This window comes from Parus major, chromosome 14 (assembly GCF_001522545.3).
Source record: "Parus major isolate Abel chromosome 14, Parus_major1.1, whole genome shotgun sequence".
Taxonomy (NCBI): Eukaryota; Metazoa; Chordata; class Aves; order Passeriformes; family Paridae; genus Parus; species Parus major.
In genome coordinates, this window is record NC_031783.1 from 6,362,122 (window position 1) to 6,378,551 (window position 16,430).

The 16,430-nt window shown below is 39.0% G+C and overlaps 1 long non-coding RNA gene across 1 annotated transcript; it reads left to right on the forward strand.

Annotated features, from left to right (window-relative positions):
* The first annotated feature begins 2 nt into the window (after positions 1–2).
* LOC117245150 lies at positions 3–14,626 on the forward strand. The gene is made up of 3 exons (XR_004499452.1): positions 3–1,814; positions 1,987–2,135; positions 13,219–14,626. It is a non-coding gene; the product is annotated as an uncharacterized LOC117245150 (long non-coding RNA).
* Positions 14,627–16,430: the final 1,804 nt, after the last annotated feature.

Below are 16,430 nucleotides of genomic sequence, written 5' to 3' on the forward strand. Positions count from 1 at the left end.
GGGAACCGGTGCTTCTGATTGGGGGCGGCTGGGAAGCTCTTAGCTGCTGATTGGTTAGCTGTATGTGGCCCCGCCCCCGCGCACCGTTCCCTTCAGAGGGCCGCAGCCCGCCCCGACCGGTCCATGGCGTTGTGCGGGTGGTGCTCTGTGGGTGCTTGTACAGGCACCGGTACGACCGAGCCCGGGGTCGCCACCACCCGGAGTCGCCGCTCCGGGCAGCGGAATGCTGCAGCCCTTTAAGGCTCCGGTTGATTCTCCCGGAAGCCGCCTGACGAGAGCAGCTCCCGGGATTTCTTCCGTCCAGTGACGTCACTCCTGGCCTCGGGGGCGCTGCGCGTGCGCCTGGCGTCGTACGCGCTTCCCGCTGCCCTGAGGGTGGTGAGGTGGTGGTGCTGCGCTTCGCCGAGCGGAGCGGGTGTGAGCTCCATAGCTTGGTGTCACCTGGGATTTGTGAACGCACACAATAAAAATGCCTTTACCCGGTAAAAGCCCCTGAGTGCGCACGAGGCCCAAGGGGCGCTGTGCCGTCGTTCCTTTAAGCGATGGCCGCGGTCAGTCTGACCAGCGGCAGGTCAGGCGGGGACGCCTTCCCTGGGCCGGGCAGATGGAACACACGCCCTGCCCACGGAACGGCCGGATTGGAGCTCTTTTCAATGCTCTCTCAAATGAGAGGAATTGGGTTTTCCCCGTCGGACTGGACATAATTGCCTTCTCGTAGTATAATGAACATGGTGAAGGGTCTGGAGGGGAAGCCGTTTGTGGAGTACCTTTTGTGTTACTACCTCATTGTACCTCATGCCTTTTGTGGTATGAGGTCACTTGGGTTGATCAGCCTGGAGGAGACTGAAGTCAGACACTGTGGTCTTGGAGCTTCCTCATGAGGGCCAGTGGAGGGGCAGACACTGATCTCTGCTCTGGTGACTAGTGATGGGACTTGGGAATGGCTGAAGTTGTGTCAGGAGACGTATGGGTTGGATATAAGGAAAAGATTCTTCCCCAGAGGGTGGTTGGGCACTGAAGAGGCTCCCCAAGGAAGTGATCACAACACAGCCTGACAGAGCTCAAGGAATCTTTGGACACAGCTTTCAGGCACATGGTGAGATTTGTGGGACTGTCCTGTGTAGGACCAGGAGCTGGACTCAGTCATTGTGGGTCCTTTACAACTAAGGATTTTCTAATTCTGTTTCCGTTTTTTTCAGCAACATTAGTGATGGCAATTTCAGTATTGCAGCTTACCAGTCTTGCACAGATGCCCCCACAAATACTGTGGTAACTGATGTGATCTGTATGGTAGGACTGCATAAAGAAATCTTTATAAGTTCTAACCAGTATAGTATGAGGATTTAACTACTACTAATCAAGACAGGAAAGAATGCATCCAATTAGTAGTTTATCAGGTGAAGTTATGCTGATGGAAAGTTCCTTGACCTGGTGAGGCCTAAAACATTAATTATTAATAAATTAATGTATTAAACATTGTTCCAGTCGAATTACATTAGAGGGGCTGTGTCTAAATTGTTGAAGCTTTGCCTTGAGGCTTTTCTCAGCTCCAAAGAGTGAATTGCCTCCTGCTGATCTCAGCTCTGTTATTCTTGAGACTAAGTGCGACAATTCAATCACAGAAGTCAGTTTTTAAATAGTCAGTGTTTAAGTGTATAGCACGGCATTTAACGGATCCCTAAGAGTCATGGTGAAATTGGACTTTTGCTTACTGCAGGATCTAAAGGGACATGAGAGAAAACAGAAAAAAAGATCATGCATAGAACAACAGTTACACCCATGGATCATAAACCATGAAATAGACCATAAAAATGGTAAGAAAGCTTATCCAATTCCAAATTACAATTATTTGAACACAAAGCCTCCTAAGAAAGCAAGCACTATGATCATTCTCATTCAGAACAAACCACTGCTGAGGTAAAACCTTTTGGCTGGTAGTAATGAGTGAAAATACTAATCTTAGCTGTTAATCCTTTTGATTTATAGGTATTACATAAATCATGCCACTGATTTTTCCAAGCCTGCTGATAGGATTTGTTGCATACTGTTCACCTGGAGAGAATGGCCTGTTGGGAATTCCTGACTATTTTTGGGAATACTTCAGACTGCAAATGTGAGCTTGAAAGTCACATCAGGTAAAGTTAAATTACTAAAATGTCTATATAAGTATGCTGCCTTTCAAATTGTTAGAAGACAAAATAAATTTTGGGTTACAGTTAGGCGGTTATTGAACATGTTCCTGACTTTGAAAGTTACATTCCTATAAAATCTATAATAAATTTATTAAACGAAGCAAGCAAAGGGACTTCTTTTTAACTCTAAACAAACTTTTGGAGAGGAGACAAAACCAGACTGACTTTTTATAATTCAAGTATTATAAAGTAAATTGTTTTGGAACCCGTATTTATTATGTGCTCACTGATCAAGAGGATTACATGGGTGTGAATGATAGTTCCAGATGAGTGGAAGACAACTAAGTTTTTCCAGTGTATTCTTTAATCTGCAGCATCTGAAGTCCTTATCATGCAGCACTTTCTGACATGAGGATTACAGTTTGCTGGAATTTCTGATGTAAGTTATTTATGTGTGGAGATAATTCAAGGAATGTACTCCCTTCAAAACACTATTGATTTTGCTGTTTCAATTAGAATAAAGTTCTTGATCTTTCCCAGGCTCAGAATTACATAATAAATATATGGATGGTGGCATTACTCTCTTTCTTCAAACAATGGTTATGGAATATATGGTTATTCCAGCTCTGCATGTGTCATGGGAAGGAAAAAATCTCCTTGAATAATTAAACCAGCAAATTTCCATTTTTTTTCTTTAAACATCTATAAAAAGAGTCAGTAGTGATCAGACATGAATTTACATTATAGCTGCTACCCAAGGAAATACTCCACAACAAAGAATGTATACAGTCTATAAAATTTCACCAAGACAGAGCTTTATACAAAACAGAGAGTGTGAAAAGGAAAACCCCTTTGCTGAAATCATACTTGGGGGTATTGACCTGAATTAACTAAACTGACATACTTAAACCATATTAGGACTTTATGAGAAGAGAAATCTGCAAAATTAAACTGAACTAAATTAGAGCATGAATGATTCCCTTCCAAAGGTGACTTAGCCAAAATGCTGCTGTTTAGTCAAAGTAATCATGTGTAAATTAAATATAGTCTAGTGTAATGCATTCTAAAAGTCAATTTGCTGCCACCACTTGACACAGCTCTTTTGCTTAGGATGCCCAGAGGTAAGTGAGCATTTCTCTGGCCAGAACAGGAAGATCTATGGTACATTCTTGTAGCTTGACAGCATATGGAAGAGGACTCTTGCTAAAGGTATTGCCAGTATTAGATTTTACTTCTGCTTTTTGGTTGGCAGTGATGGATTCTTAGTATGTCTGTCATAAAAAAATTGATTATTGCATGCCAGTTATGCTTTTTTTGGTATATTATTTTTTCTCTCATGTGCATACCATGCTTTTGAAAACCCTGACCCACTGCATCACTGAAGCAGCAACAGCTTTTCCTTTTTAAATGCTAATGAAATTCTACATTGTAATTTCCAGCAGTTACCAGTCAAGTTATGGATTTGAGCCATGAAAATAGGATGACTTTTACTTTAGCAGAAACTACATCAGTCTGCATAGTTTTTTTAATCCATGCAAGACAAAATATCCTATAGCAGACGACACTTACCTGTGTATGAATGAAGAGGTTAGGGTGTTTTTTTCTTACTTTTTTGCTTCTTCTTTCTTAAACATCTGTATATAATAACTTGGTTACCCTTAGACTTGAGCTAAACAGTGTATCAGTATCTTCCAGCTATGCAAAATGGGATGTTACAGATCTGTGTTTGTTACTTGTCAGTCTAACAAGCATTGAGGTTCAGTTGCTTTTTGCATACCATTCATGCCCTGGCAGAGACGTGATTTCTGCTATCGCTGGGACATTGACCGTGGTGGAGGGGGAGCAGAGTATTTGACAACAGCTACAATGCAAGTTAAACTGTAACTTTTGTGGTATGAGCCTGAGGTTACCGATGGCCTTTTAGTTTCCTTGGGAAACTATTTGACATTTTTAAAATTAAATTTTTTTGCATGTTAAAATTTTGTTGAAATTGGTGGAAGGCAGTGAAACACTTGTAGGTTTTTTACAACAGATAATATCTTGGATTGATTTCAATATATCTATTGTAATCCGAGGCAAAAATTAACCCCCCGTAAGCAGCCACTCCTCCGTACTGCCTCGCCATGGATTATCTCACTGGGCCCAAGGGGAATTTCGCTGCCACGGGCCAGCAGGGGGGGCGAGTCCCTCCCGGGGTGTGTCTGACCCGGCCCACGACAGGTGAGGAGCAACCATTCCTCTGTGTTGGAAGGTGCAATGTTAAAAAGCATTGCTTGAATTTAAAAAAAATAAAAAACAAGTCAAGCCGTTTCAGTGCAGTGTTTGAGCACACAGAAAGCAGACATACTAAGGAGGGCTAAGCTGGAATGTGAATGCCAGCCACCATCAGGAGCTTTAGCTTCAGGCCTCAGGATAGCCTCAGAGGAGAGTCATGAGTAAAATATGTTGCATTGTAACAAAGTCATGGATGACTGCTCTAATGAGGATGTGAGCAGAAAAAACACAGCCATTTTTCAAATGGGTGACTGGTTAGAGATCTTCTGTTAGCCAGAAATAAAACAAAAAGGGTGTGAGGTACTTCCAGTCTCTGTGTTTAACCTTCTCTAAAGGGTTATAATGGGCTGGTGGGAGATGGATCCAGGTTGTTTTGTTTTTTTTTTTTCCCAGCTAAATTTACTCCTGGAGGTATCTTAAGTTATTCCAACCTTTCAGTATGTTTGGCAATAAATCAAACTGTACCATCTCACTTTAGCAGGGGGGAGGATAAGAGACAGAATCATTTGGCTGTGGGTGGTGTTGCAGCATAGACTGTCTCCTGATGGTGATACACACCCTTAGACAGGAAGAGTGGCAAAACTGAAACCATTCCTGAAAATGTCTCTACAGCAAATACCCAAACCTTCTCTTCTAGCACACTGTTCTAATAATACAGTAGTTAATATTTTACTAATTGCAATCAAGGTGCCTAGCTAAGATAGCTTTCCTAAGCATTAGTTGTCCAAAGTATGTAAAAATTTGCAAATAAAGCTTGTTGCTGGACTACAAAATTCAAGATTCATTTGCAGATCCACGAACACACAGAACTTTGAAAATGTGGTTTAAAAATTAAATGGAGGATTCTGTACTATTTCAAACAAAGAATAGTAAAGAGTAAATAAATTTGAGAGGCTGATTCAAATAAAAGTTCTGTTCTGCAGGCTCTTAATAGATAAAATTCAGTTTTCCACCTTATGAGCCTTGATGCTGCATACTCTTTAAGATCTGTAAATCTTGTAAGGTGCTTTTTTATTTACTTAAGAGAGTCATACCTTTGTAAAATTACTTACAATTGGAGAAGTGTAACTGTGTGGACAAAAAGGCTGTATTTCAATAGGAATCATATATACATACTTCAATTCTTGATTTAACAACAACTTATTTATCCTAGCTGATTATAAGTAATGAGCAGTCAGGAGTTCAGATCTGTGGGCCATTCTAACTTCATGTCTAGTGAGATAAGGACCCTTTCTGAAAGTGCAGGATAAGCACATAATGAAGTTTTTAGTTTGTCAACTATTCTTTCAGAGACATTTCTCATTTTGTTTATATTATGCTAGTCTTTCAGTTTCTCTAAAAAAAAACAAGCTAGAACTTTTCCTACCTTTAAAAATAATCCTTTTTTCCTTGATATTTATTATAGTTATGAATGATTAAATGTAGCAATCTATGTCCTATACTATTTGATTATTTTATTCTATTCCCTTTTCTCAGAAGTGCTTTCTCATTTGTATGTAATAAACAGGCTTTGGAGATTAAGGTGAGGAAAATTACACCTATTTTCTGACCTGTTTGCTAATATAATATTTACATCACTGTTGTAACTAGCTAACCCATTATCATGAGCTTCAGCTGTTTACATCACATCTCAATTTTATCATTTGCTTTTCTGTAACTGTGGCTGTACTGTCTAATTTAGCAATATAAGGTGTGTCTGATTACTTCCTTTGGAAGACAGAGACTGTCACTGCATCTACTGCTAGCATGGAACTCAGGAAGTGTTTTATTCAACGCATAATTCTCATTGTATCTGTACTTTAGAGCTATGTTTCAGTTACCTTCAATATCTTGATTTTTCACCTGACGTTGTCCATATTTGCTTTGCTTTCTATTTAGAGGTCAACTACCACAGGTCTTTAATGCTAGAGAACTCTGCTATAACTGGAAAGATGTAACAGGGATAAAGTGAATTGATCACTTTTCTGTCACAGGTTATATATGAGATTTAAATCTGCCCATAAGGAAAATGGGGGAGGGGGAAACAATGGTTTGTTGTCTAATCCAGTTAAAGAATGGTGTTTTGCCAAGTAACACAGCAGAACTGAGGAATACCTCTCCACAGGGAGTTTCCTGCCAGAATAAACCTTCCTTTGTTTTTTAGCTTTGCCAAGATCTTGAAGATCTCAATCTCTTGGTAATGTCAAAGTCAAATTAGAGTGCCTTTTAGGAGCATTTATTTAGTACAAGCTGTCCAAGAGACAGCAGAGAGGAAGGTGCTGCCGGCTTTGCACATGCTCATGCCTGTGTGCAAGCAGACTTGTCCAAATGAAGCCCTTTCAATAAAGCAAATGTTGTGTAGCTGTCAAATGGTCAGCCTCAATGCACATTTCAGGGGTTAACTTTGGAATAGATTTAGTCTGAACACACGGATTGAATCTCATGGTTGGAGCACACCTTCCTGTCTTATTCCCCAAAGGAGCCCCATGCTCTGAGACAGCTCTATCAAATGAACCGAAGCACAGTGCATAGGGACAATCAGTTTGGCTCAGTTTTGAGCCACAATGAAATGCTAAGTCACACACTTGGTGAGTTAGATTGCTCTGAGCAAGAATGATGGCTCTGAAGCAAGTTTTGCAGGAGACTGCTAGAGGTTGCTTACAATCCTCTTGAAGCTGGCAATCAGATTATCCTTTTCGTAGGTGAGCTAAGTAGGTTAAACATCTTCAAAGCCTCTAAACTGTTTCTCTCATATCCTGAAAGCTATTAACACATCAGCACTGAGTCTGCTTCTCTCCAGTCTTAGGTCAAAGGGGCTAAATGTTACACCACTGTGCCTTGCTTAACCATATCCTTGTGGCTAAAACAGAAATTCCCCAATGATCATATTGGCTCTTATGAATTCTCAACTCTCTCCATGTACTATGGAGGAAGCTCAGGCCCTCTATAGACAATGCCACCACGATGCACAGTTATAAACCAATACCCTAATTCCTGCAAACAGGATAACCATTTATTCATCAGCTTATCTTAACTGTTGTACTGATTCCAAAAGGTCAAGGAGTCGTCCAAAATCCAGGTTTATGAGCACAAGTAAAAATGGCAAGGTATCTTCAAGCTGTCTGAGTATAAGAATGTAATTCTAAAACTAAATTCTTTATCTTCACCTCTGACACTTTGCAAGCAATTGGAGTTTCAAGTCCCCAACAGTAATGTTTGCTTTTCTTTTTCTATCATTCTGCTTCATGTTGCAGAAAATACTGAAAAAAAATTTAATAATGTCTCCTGAAATGTAGTGAAACAAAAGCTATGTTACAAAAATAACATTTTTATCATTTTTATATATACACTGATTAATTCTGAATTTAAGTAAAACTTTAATAAGTAGTGACCAGACTTGACTAGGGTCTTTCAAAGAAAATACCTCTGCAGAAACACAAGGAGAACGAAATTAGCTGATGCTTTCAGTGTACTTCTGGTTTTATATTGCTGAGCATCAAACTGAGAAGAGCTTTTTTTTGTTTTCTTTACAATCATTACCAAAATACAGGATTTAAGATAAATTTTCTTCAAAGTCCAGGGGAGAAAAGAGTCTTCCCACCCTCCTAAAACACGCACACTTTTCCAGGTAAATTTTCTTGGTAGAATTCACCTTTCATTTCTTCCTGGCAATCTTCATTTCAATTCTTGACTTTTTTTGGGCAAGTAGTCTTTTAAAATATAAAAAGGGTAAAAAGCATTTTAATTTTTTTCTTTTGTCAAACTAGAAGGATTAGCATTTTAAAGAAGTCATACAAGTGGAGCAAGAAAGCATGAGAATTCTTTGATTGCATCCCTAAAGCTTCCTGTGCTAGTGGAGTGTGTCCCTGCCTGTGTCAGAAGGGGTTGAAACAAGATAATTTTTAAGGTTCCTTCCAACCCAAACCATTCCATGACCCTATGAATGCTGCCATAGATACCCTAGGAAAGTATTTTCTATAAAGAACTGTGCATTGCATCCCTCTCCTACACTCAAACCAATATGACCCTAAAATTATAAAATCTCAGGCTAAAATTGGTTTGCCATATAAGCAACACAATACTTGGAAATTAGTGATTTCTCAGAGACTTATGCTGAAGAAATTAATGTATCTAAAAATAAGGTTAGCACATTTTCTTCTTCCTTGAAAGAGTCAGTATTCCCTAGTAAGCACACCGTTCAAGACTTTTGGGAAGCAAGTATGAACTACCATTTTAGCTCTGCCTAATTTAGTTGTGCTGACATAACTGCAGCTGTCAGCTGGATTGGAAGCATCCCAGTGTATACAGATTACTCCTACAAACAGACAATATCAGAAGTGATGAGAGTTCCATGACAGTGGACTAACAGACTAATACATATCCTTGGCTTTATGGAGTTCTAATTCTGAGGAATGGAAGAGAATCCAGAAGAACATGTAGTTTACAGTACTCATTACAAAGAATGGCACTGATAGAGCAGCAAGACCTTTCACACAGTCTTAGTCCACACAGCTATTGCAAGGTAGGACATAGATACATGAGGTAATGTTTTTAGGAAACAATTGCAATTGCAACAGAATTGCACTGCCATTAAGGTTGAAGTTGCTACAACAGGCAGTCCTGCTGTTTCTCATACTTCACTCTAATTCCTTTTTATATTTTTCACTTTTTACATTCTTTTAAAATCTGTTTTATAAGTCCATTTTTCAGTTTCTAACACCATAGGCTTTCACAAAATTCGACTTTGTGTGCTGTAAGACTCAAAACAAGCCTTGGATGGTTGAGGTTTTTACTTGAATGCTGCTCTCTCAAATGTGGCATCCCACCCATTGGCTGCATACAAAAGAAGGTTTATAATTGACAGGAGAACTAACATTCTTCCAAACCTCAGTCTGGAAAATGTATAATTATACTAAAGCATTGTTAGAAGCCATTTTAAAAGGAAATGTTGCCTGCCTTCTGATGCTTTTCTATATTCGTATCTTCTGGGCATGTCAGCCTTTCTTTAAAACCACAGCATTGTTATTCTTGACCAATAAGCAGTACTAGCAGACTTCAGCACAGAAAATGACAAGCAGCTGGGCTCTTCAGATTTGCAGCTTACCACTGACTTTGTAGAGAGCTTCAGTTATCCTGAGTCTCACTACTTAAATTTGTAAAATGGGACTTAGGCAGCTGTGATTATTTATTTACTTAAAAATATATATTTTCTTCTGTAAACTGCTGAATCTCAGACATTAAATAATTTTATACATTTTTGTTACCTTTTAGGTATGTACTAGTTTTACTGAGGTCAGAACCTAACCTGTAACAAATGCCATTTATACTTTATTTTCTGAAGACTAAACCTTCTCTGACACTCAGTTGAAACATTTTAGTATTGAACTTACCACCATTCCTTCCTTTTCTGAAAGGTCCAAATTATTGCTTATAACAAATATTTCAATTAATAATCCCGTTTTACAGTAAGTCAACCAGTTTTAAACAAATCCTTCCCTAATTAGGTTGTCCTGTCTCTACTTCTGGTGCCTACTCCATTCAGCATTTTTCCAGACACAGGCCCCTTACAAGATGCTCTTCTGATAACAGAACAGGAAATTCTTTATCTTCTAATGTTGTGTGACTCCAAATTTAATTATATGCTTTAAGCAGGTAGAAAATACACCTTGCTCAAAGAGAAATTACTTGGGCTGGTACAAGAAATTTCAGGGCCTATGGCATACAAGTTAGATCAGATGATCTGACCTTCAGCTCCTTGAACAAATGAGAAGTGACTTAAGAAGCCAAAGATAAAAAGATGATGAGCAAAGGCCAGAACAAAGTGATGAAACACAAAATTCAGACCAAAAATTTGAAAGCAGCAGCACAGCAGTAAGTAGTAACACTTGTTTTGAGGTCAGTCCTTCTCCAAGGGACTGTGATACTCAGTGTTCTCACATAGATTTCTAAGTCCAGTATTTCAAGTAAAATTAGGACTGCTGCATCTCCTCCTCTTCCTTTAACTTGCTGTCATAAGGATCATAAAAGGACCCACCTAATTCCAGTCCTTCCAGTTGTGCAGTAATCAGCTAACTATGCAGATTACAGAAAACTGAGGGGGGGATGCAATATATGTGCTATGGTAGAAAATGTTTCTCTCCTTATATGAAAGAAGTGATCATTTAGGGCTTGTGCATTCCTTCTCCTAGGAACAGGAATGAAAACATTACAGAGAATGAACTACTTTACATTGCTTTATATTTGAATTCTACTTTATTGTATAAATATGAAAAACATGTTTGCATGCATCCATAGACAAACTATGTGTTGCTTCAACAAAAATAAATAAAAGAAAAAGCCCAGCTGATGGGAAAAAAAGGGATTTTTGGCAGCATCTCTGCACACAATTATCCGTGAATGTCTGTGCATTTGGAAGAGTGATGTGCAGTGTTGGCCATTGGGTTTTTGATAAAAACTATACAGGTTTTTTTAGGTTTTTTTGGTTTTTTGTTTTTTTGTGGCTGTCAGAAAGAACCAATTTAAACAAAAATACAATCAAGTATTTTACAGAATAAAAATTAGGCCTGCTTATGTAATTAAGTTAACCCTCCATTCTAAATAAGACTTCAACACAAGTGAAGATTATCTGTCCCAGGCAAATCCTTCCTATGGATTACATGGAGCATAAACTAATAAGGGTTTATCTTCTTTCTGAGAGGGGAGATAACTAGAGGAACATTAAAACGTTAATGTGGCATTAAAGAATTGCAAACAGAATTAGGAAATTAGGTGGTTGTGAGTCTCACAGCAACATCAAATCACCATTAAGTTTCAATATGCAGATTCTATGTGCAGACACACAGAATTCAGAGTACTCTGTGTATGCAGAGCACTCTGTGTATGCAGAGCTGTTTTGCTCTGTGAAGTAAAACTGCCAAGTATGCATAAGCTGTTTATTTCAAAAGATAATCTGAATATGGTCAGCGTAAAATTTTGCATGCACCATATTCTATTTTTGGGGTATCATAGTCACAAAAAGAAGCTAGACAAAGTTTTTATCATTCATCATAATTTAGATGAAGATACTTTGGTGAAGTAACTGAGACATCATTAAAATGTGCTGGTTTACACCCTAAAAAGCTAAAAATATATTTAGTATCTACCATCTGAAAGACTTTCATGAAGACTGCAATATGTCTATTTGGGAAAATGTCTATTTATTTAAAAGGCTAATCAGTGAAAGCTATAACCTAGACTTGAAACTAGAAAGCTACTAAAGAAGGAGTCAGAGAAATGAACTGCTTTGCTTTGTTCCCAGTCACTTTTTTGACTACTGGCTCGAGATCACCATTGGCTGGATGCTACATATATGTATTGTAGGATAAGCCCTCTGAAGAATCTAAATGCATTTAATAAGATTCACACCTCTAACAGCTGTAGATAAAACTATTAATTTTAAAGCTTTACTGTGACTGGTTCCTCACTCCTTTTTTTCCTTTCTGCCTTGCACATCCTGATGCCAGTTAGCAAGGCCTGGTACACATAGTACAGCAAACTCCCCCGTTCTACACAGTAAATGCAAAGAGAATGGTGGTTCCATCACTGCTGGTACAAATGGTAGTTCATGGCATTTGGTCTCTTCATTTTATGATGGCATTTTATATGCAATTAAAATCTTTTCTCCTTTATATGTAGGAACAATAGTCTTCATACATGCTATTTTAAAGAATACAGCTCTACTTGTTTAGGATGGTATGAACTTTGTTAGTCACAGGATCTGTAGATAAGAGTTTTTCTAGATGGCTCAGAATGAAATTCTGTAAATATAGTATCACCATGAGGAATTTGTTTTATATTAAACCAAGGAAGCAATTTATGGATCAGGTCAGAGAATCACAGAATGGGTAAGGTTGGAGGGCACTGCAGTGGACCATGCAGCTAACTCCCCTGCTCAGGCAGGGTCATCCCAAAGCACATGGCACAGGATTGCAGCCAGCTGGTTCTGGAATATCTCCAGTGAGGGAAACTCTACAACCACTCTGGGCCATCTGTTCTGGTGCTTGGTCATCCAATGATCATCCTCCTTGAATTAAAATAAAATCAAAAAGAATGACAATGTCTGAAGACTGCCAAACCCCTTGGTGTGCTAGTTTTCAGTCTGCACTATTATTATCAATTATGCACTAGTTCTATTTGTTTTTGAAGATTTATCAAACTCTTACAGAGTTAAATATCATCTTCCCTTCCCTGAGCACTGTCACACGTACGAGGTACTGGGACTTCAATTCAGCAGCTTCCTTCACATTCCACTGTTTCCTTAGGTCTTTGTGGCAACGAGTCTACAAGTCTTCTGCTCATAAGTGTCCTGAATATGTCTTCTTTTGTCCATAACTGATCTTTTTAAAGGAAATATAAAGTCTATAGAATTATAAAATGTTTCTGAGTTTTAGGAAAATTGTAATTGGAAAGGAAAATTAGTAATTGATACTCCAAAGAAGCATAAGCTTAACTTTTTATAATTATAGGTTCTATAAATTATTCTAATTTGTTTATATTGTATAGTAGCCATGGCATTTATTGCCTTCCGATGCAGTGGAAAATAGGCCTATATAGAAAACATAATATGGTTGTCATAGTTGTTGGTCTATATGTTGGTCCAGATTTGAGAATGTGTTTAAATTCTTACCTTCTGCTGAGTCCCCATTTCTCACTGAAAATCAAACAGCTGCTGGTACCTAAAGAACATTTTTTTGAACATCAGCCTTCCTGCTGTGTATTGTCACTCGGTGTCACATGCTCTCAGCAAATGACTCTTGTATCTTTCGGCTGATTTGAAATATCTGGTTTATTTCAGGTATAGACAATCATGATGTTAGTGCTGACAGTTCTCTGGTTCAATTACTTCTCATCCCAACCACTCTGCAAAAGCAAAGAAGCAAAGTAGGAGATGATTCCACAGAGACTTGGAGATAAGAGATTCAGAACCTACTTGACAAGTGACACATACTCTGTTCTTCAGCACTATTTAGCACCTTTTTGATCTTACATGTCTTAAGATATAAGTTTTCCTATACTCACTTTTTTCCTACTCCTAAATTCTCTAGCTAATCCCTGTGTTCCCTACCCCTTGGTACTTCCAGGGATTTTTTGACCCTCAACAATCAATTCAGTAACTTCCCAGTTCCCTAAGCAGTCTGGATGATGTTTAAAGACCAAGGGTTTTTAATAAGAGGGTTCTTGTGCAGATTAGCCTGGAACAATAGAGGGCTACATTCTAGCCAGCTTTCCTTTGATGTTCACATTACTTAGGGATTTTATCCTGATGGGTTCAGTTGCTATAAAATTGCACAGCTGAGGGAGTACAAGAAAGACAGGTCCTGACCAGACCAATACAGTATTCACTGTTGACAGGGTGAAGAATTAAACTAAGAGATGAACAAATAAACAGTTAACAAAAAAATTTCATTTTATTTACAAGCAATTTAAACTATTTAAAGACAATGAAAAGCCAGTAGACATGGTAGAAGTTACACATAACTGTGAATTTCTTTTTCTTCTCTCTTAAATGAAATGTAGTCTGTGGTCTCTCTAAATCCACGTCCTGTCTCCACCCTGGATACTGCATTCAATTCTGCAGCCTCCCCCCAGTCTCAGTAAAAATAGAACTGGAAGAAGATTCAGAAATGGTTGACAAGGACAAAGGCATAGAAATGGGATTTCATAACTGAATTAAAATAGTAGGAAAGTATGAAAAGGGCACTGCTTCTGTTTGTGGCAAAGCTGTCTAGATAATAAAAGCAGGCAAAATCTCAAGTCTGTTTGAATTCAGTATAGATGATTTCCTCAGTGCATTTGCATCTCTTGGTGATATATTGAAAAAATTATTATCAATTAATTTGTTATTGCAGAACAGGCCTATTGCCTTCCCTGCCTACAGGCCATAGTTTCATAAAAACCTTTAGGCAAAAGGAAGTGATACTGGAGTCTCCTTCCCTGGCAGGGTGGAACTGCTAATTTGAAGGTGTCTCCTATCACATCACATCACATCACAGTATTAGAATCATGTAGGTGGCGAGGGACTTCTGCAGGTTTTGTAGTCCAGCTTTCTCCTCATGGCAGGTTCCATTAAAGCAGGTTGCTTTTAGTCGTGTTCAATTGAATTATGTATATCTTGAAGGATGGAGCTGCCATCGCCTTTCAGGGCAAATCGTTTCCATATCTGATCCTTAAAAAATAAATAAATAATTGTTTCCTATATTGAATTGCTGTAGGTTGTGCTCATTGCTTCTTGAGCCCCTCTGGGACAAATGTAGCTGTATCTCTTTTACACCCTTCCATTACGAAGTGCTTCACAGCATGATGATCTCCATTCACCATCTTTAAACCTGGGCAAATCTAGCTCTCTCATCTTGTAGGTCATGAAGTGCAGCTGCCTGAGCAGTTTGGTAGCCTTGATTTAGTGTTTCAATGGCTTTCTTAAAATGAGACACAGAGCTCGAGATGTGGTGTCACAAGTGTCAGATGGAGGGGAAGAATCAGTTCCCTCCAAACACACCAGTGGTACTCAGCCCAGGTTGCAGCTGGGCGCATTAGCTCCAAGAGCACATGGCTGACTCACATTCAGCTTGTCCACCACAACCCTCAGCTCTTTTTCTACAAAGCTGTTTTCAATCCAGTCAGTTCCCAGCCTGTCCCACTTGGGGGGCTATGACAATCCAGTTGTAGGGCTTCGCATTTGCCTTTGCTGAACTTCATGAGGTCCCCAAGAGCTAATTTTTCCAGTCTGACTAGGTATGTCTGAGTAGCAGCCCTGCCTTTTAGTGTATCAGCCACTCCCCCCAATTTGGTATCACCCACAAATGTGCTGAGAGGTCACTCTATCCCATCATCCTGGTCATTACATCAGCCATTTCAAGAATCCATGTTGATGTAACCTATATAAAGAACACAAGTCAAATATCCTTCCAGAGATATGCTGGAGACTTCAAATTTTGCTTTAGGAACACACACATATTGCATTGCCAAGTCTCTTTTTTTCTCAAGATATAAAATAAGAAGTAGCCCTGAATTCCACAAGAAGCAGGTCGCGAGTCTTTTTTTGGATGCAAATGCCGAATGTAGAATTTGACTTAGTGCAAATCTTCTGAAAGGCAGAGATGACTGTCAGAACCTAAGAGCTAAGCAAGCTGGAAATTATTTATAGAGTCCTTCCCCAGCATCTCCAGTGTGTGCCTTTGCTCAAGACAGGCATATTTCAATGCCATAAAAATGGACAGAACTGCAACAGTAAATACTGATGAACTGGGGAAGTTCTTGCAGTCTTCTTACTTGCCTGGGTGGTGGTATGGACAGAATGGACTCTGTGCCAGCAGCTCTTGTACTAAAGGAGCAGAGGGCAGAATGGGGATCAGGAAAAAAACAGAACTAGAAGGATGGGAGAAGAAAACTGTAGGAGTAATTCAGCTCCTCTGCAGACATTATTGCAGTTTCAAGAACATTTCTATAATAACCTTTCCAGCACAAAACTGTCTGTTACGGGCAGTGACACACTACATGGTGTTTTTGCAGCATGAACAGAGTAACATTGCTGCCAAAGGGCATGGAAAGGACAACACTACAGACACGATCCCCAAAATCCTCTTGGGGCATATTGTGCTACTCAGAGACTTAGTATTACCAGAGACATTACAAGTTATGCCATAGGCTGGTGTAGTTTTAAAGCTCGATTTTGTTGCGTATGCTAGAACTGGATCTGAGATAATACATGTACATTGCTAAATACTATAAAATGGCTTAGCAGAATGTTTTCTAATCTTCCACATGGAGCTTGTCTCTCTAAACTGTTTATAACTCCTGTACAATTTGGGACAACATCTCCTACAACATTAGCTGAAGAAAACACTGATAAACAGGAAGCATTGGTTGTGAAAAAGAACTAAGAGAAGATGGAAGGACATGAAAGTGAGGAAACCCAGCCAAAGCTCCAAAAATGGGAGCAAAGGCACTGAATGTTTCCAAACAAATACTCAGATAATTAAGGCTGTTTGGTTTGGTATTTTTATGGAG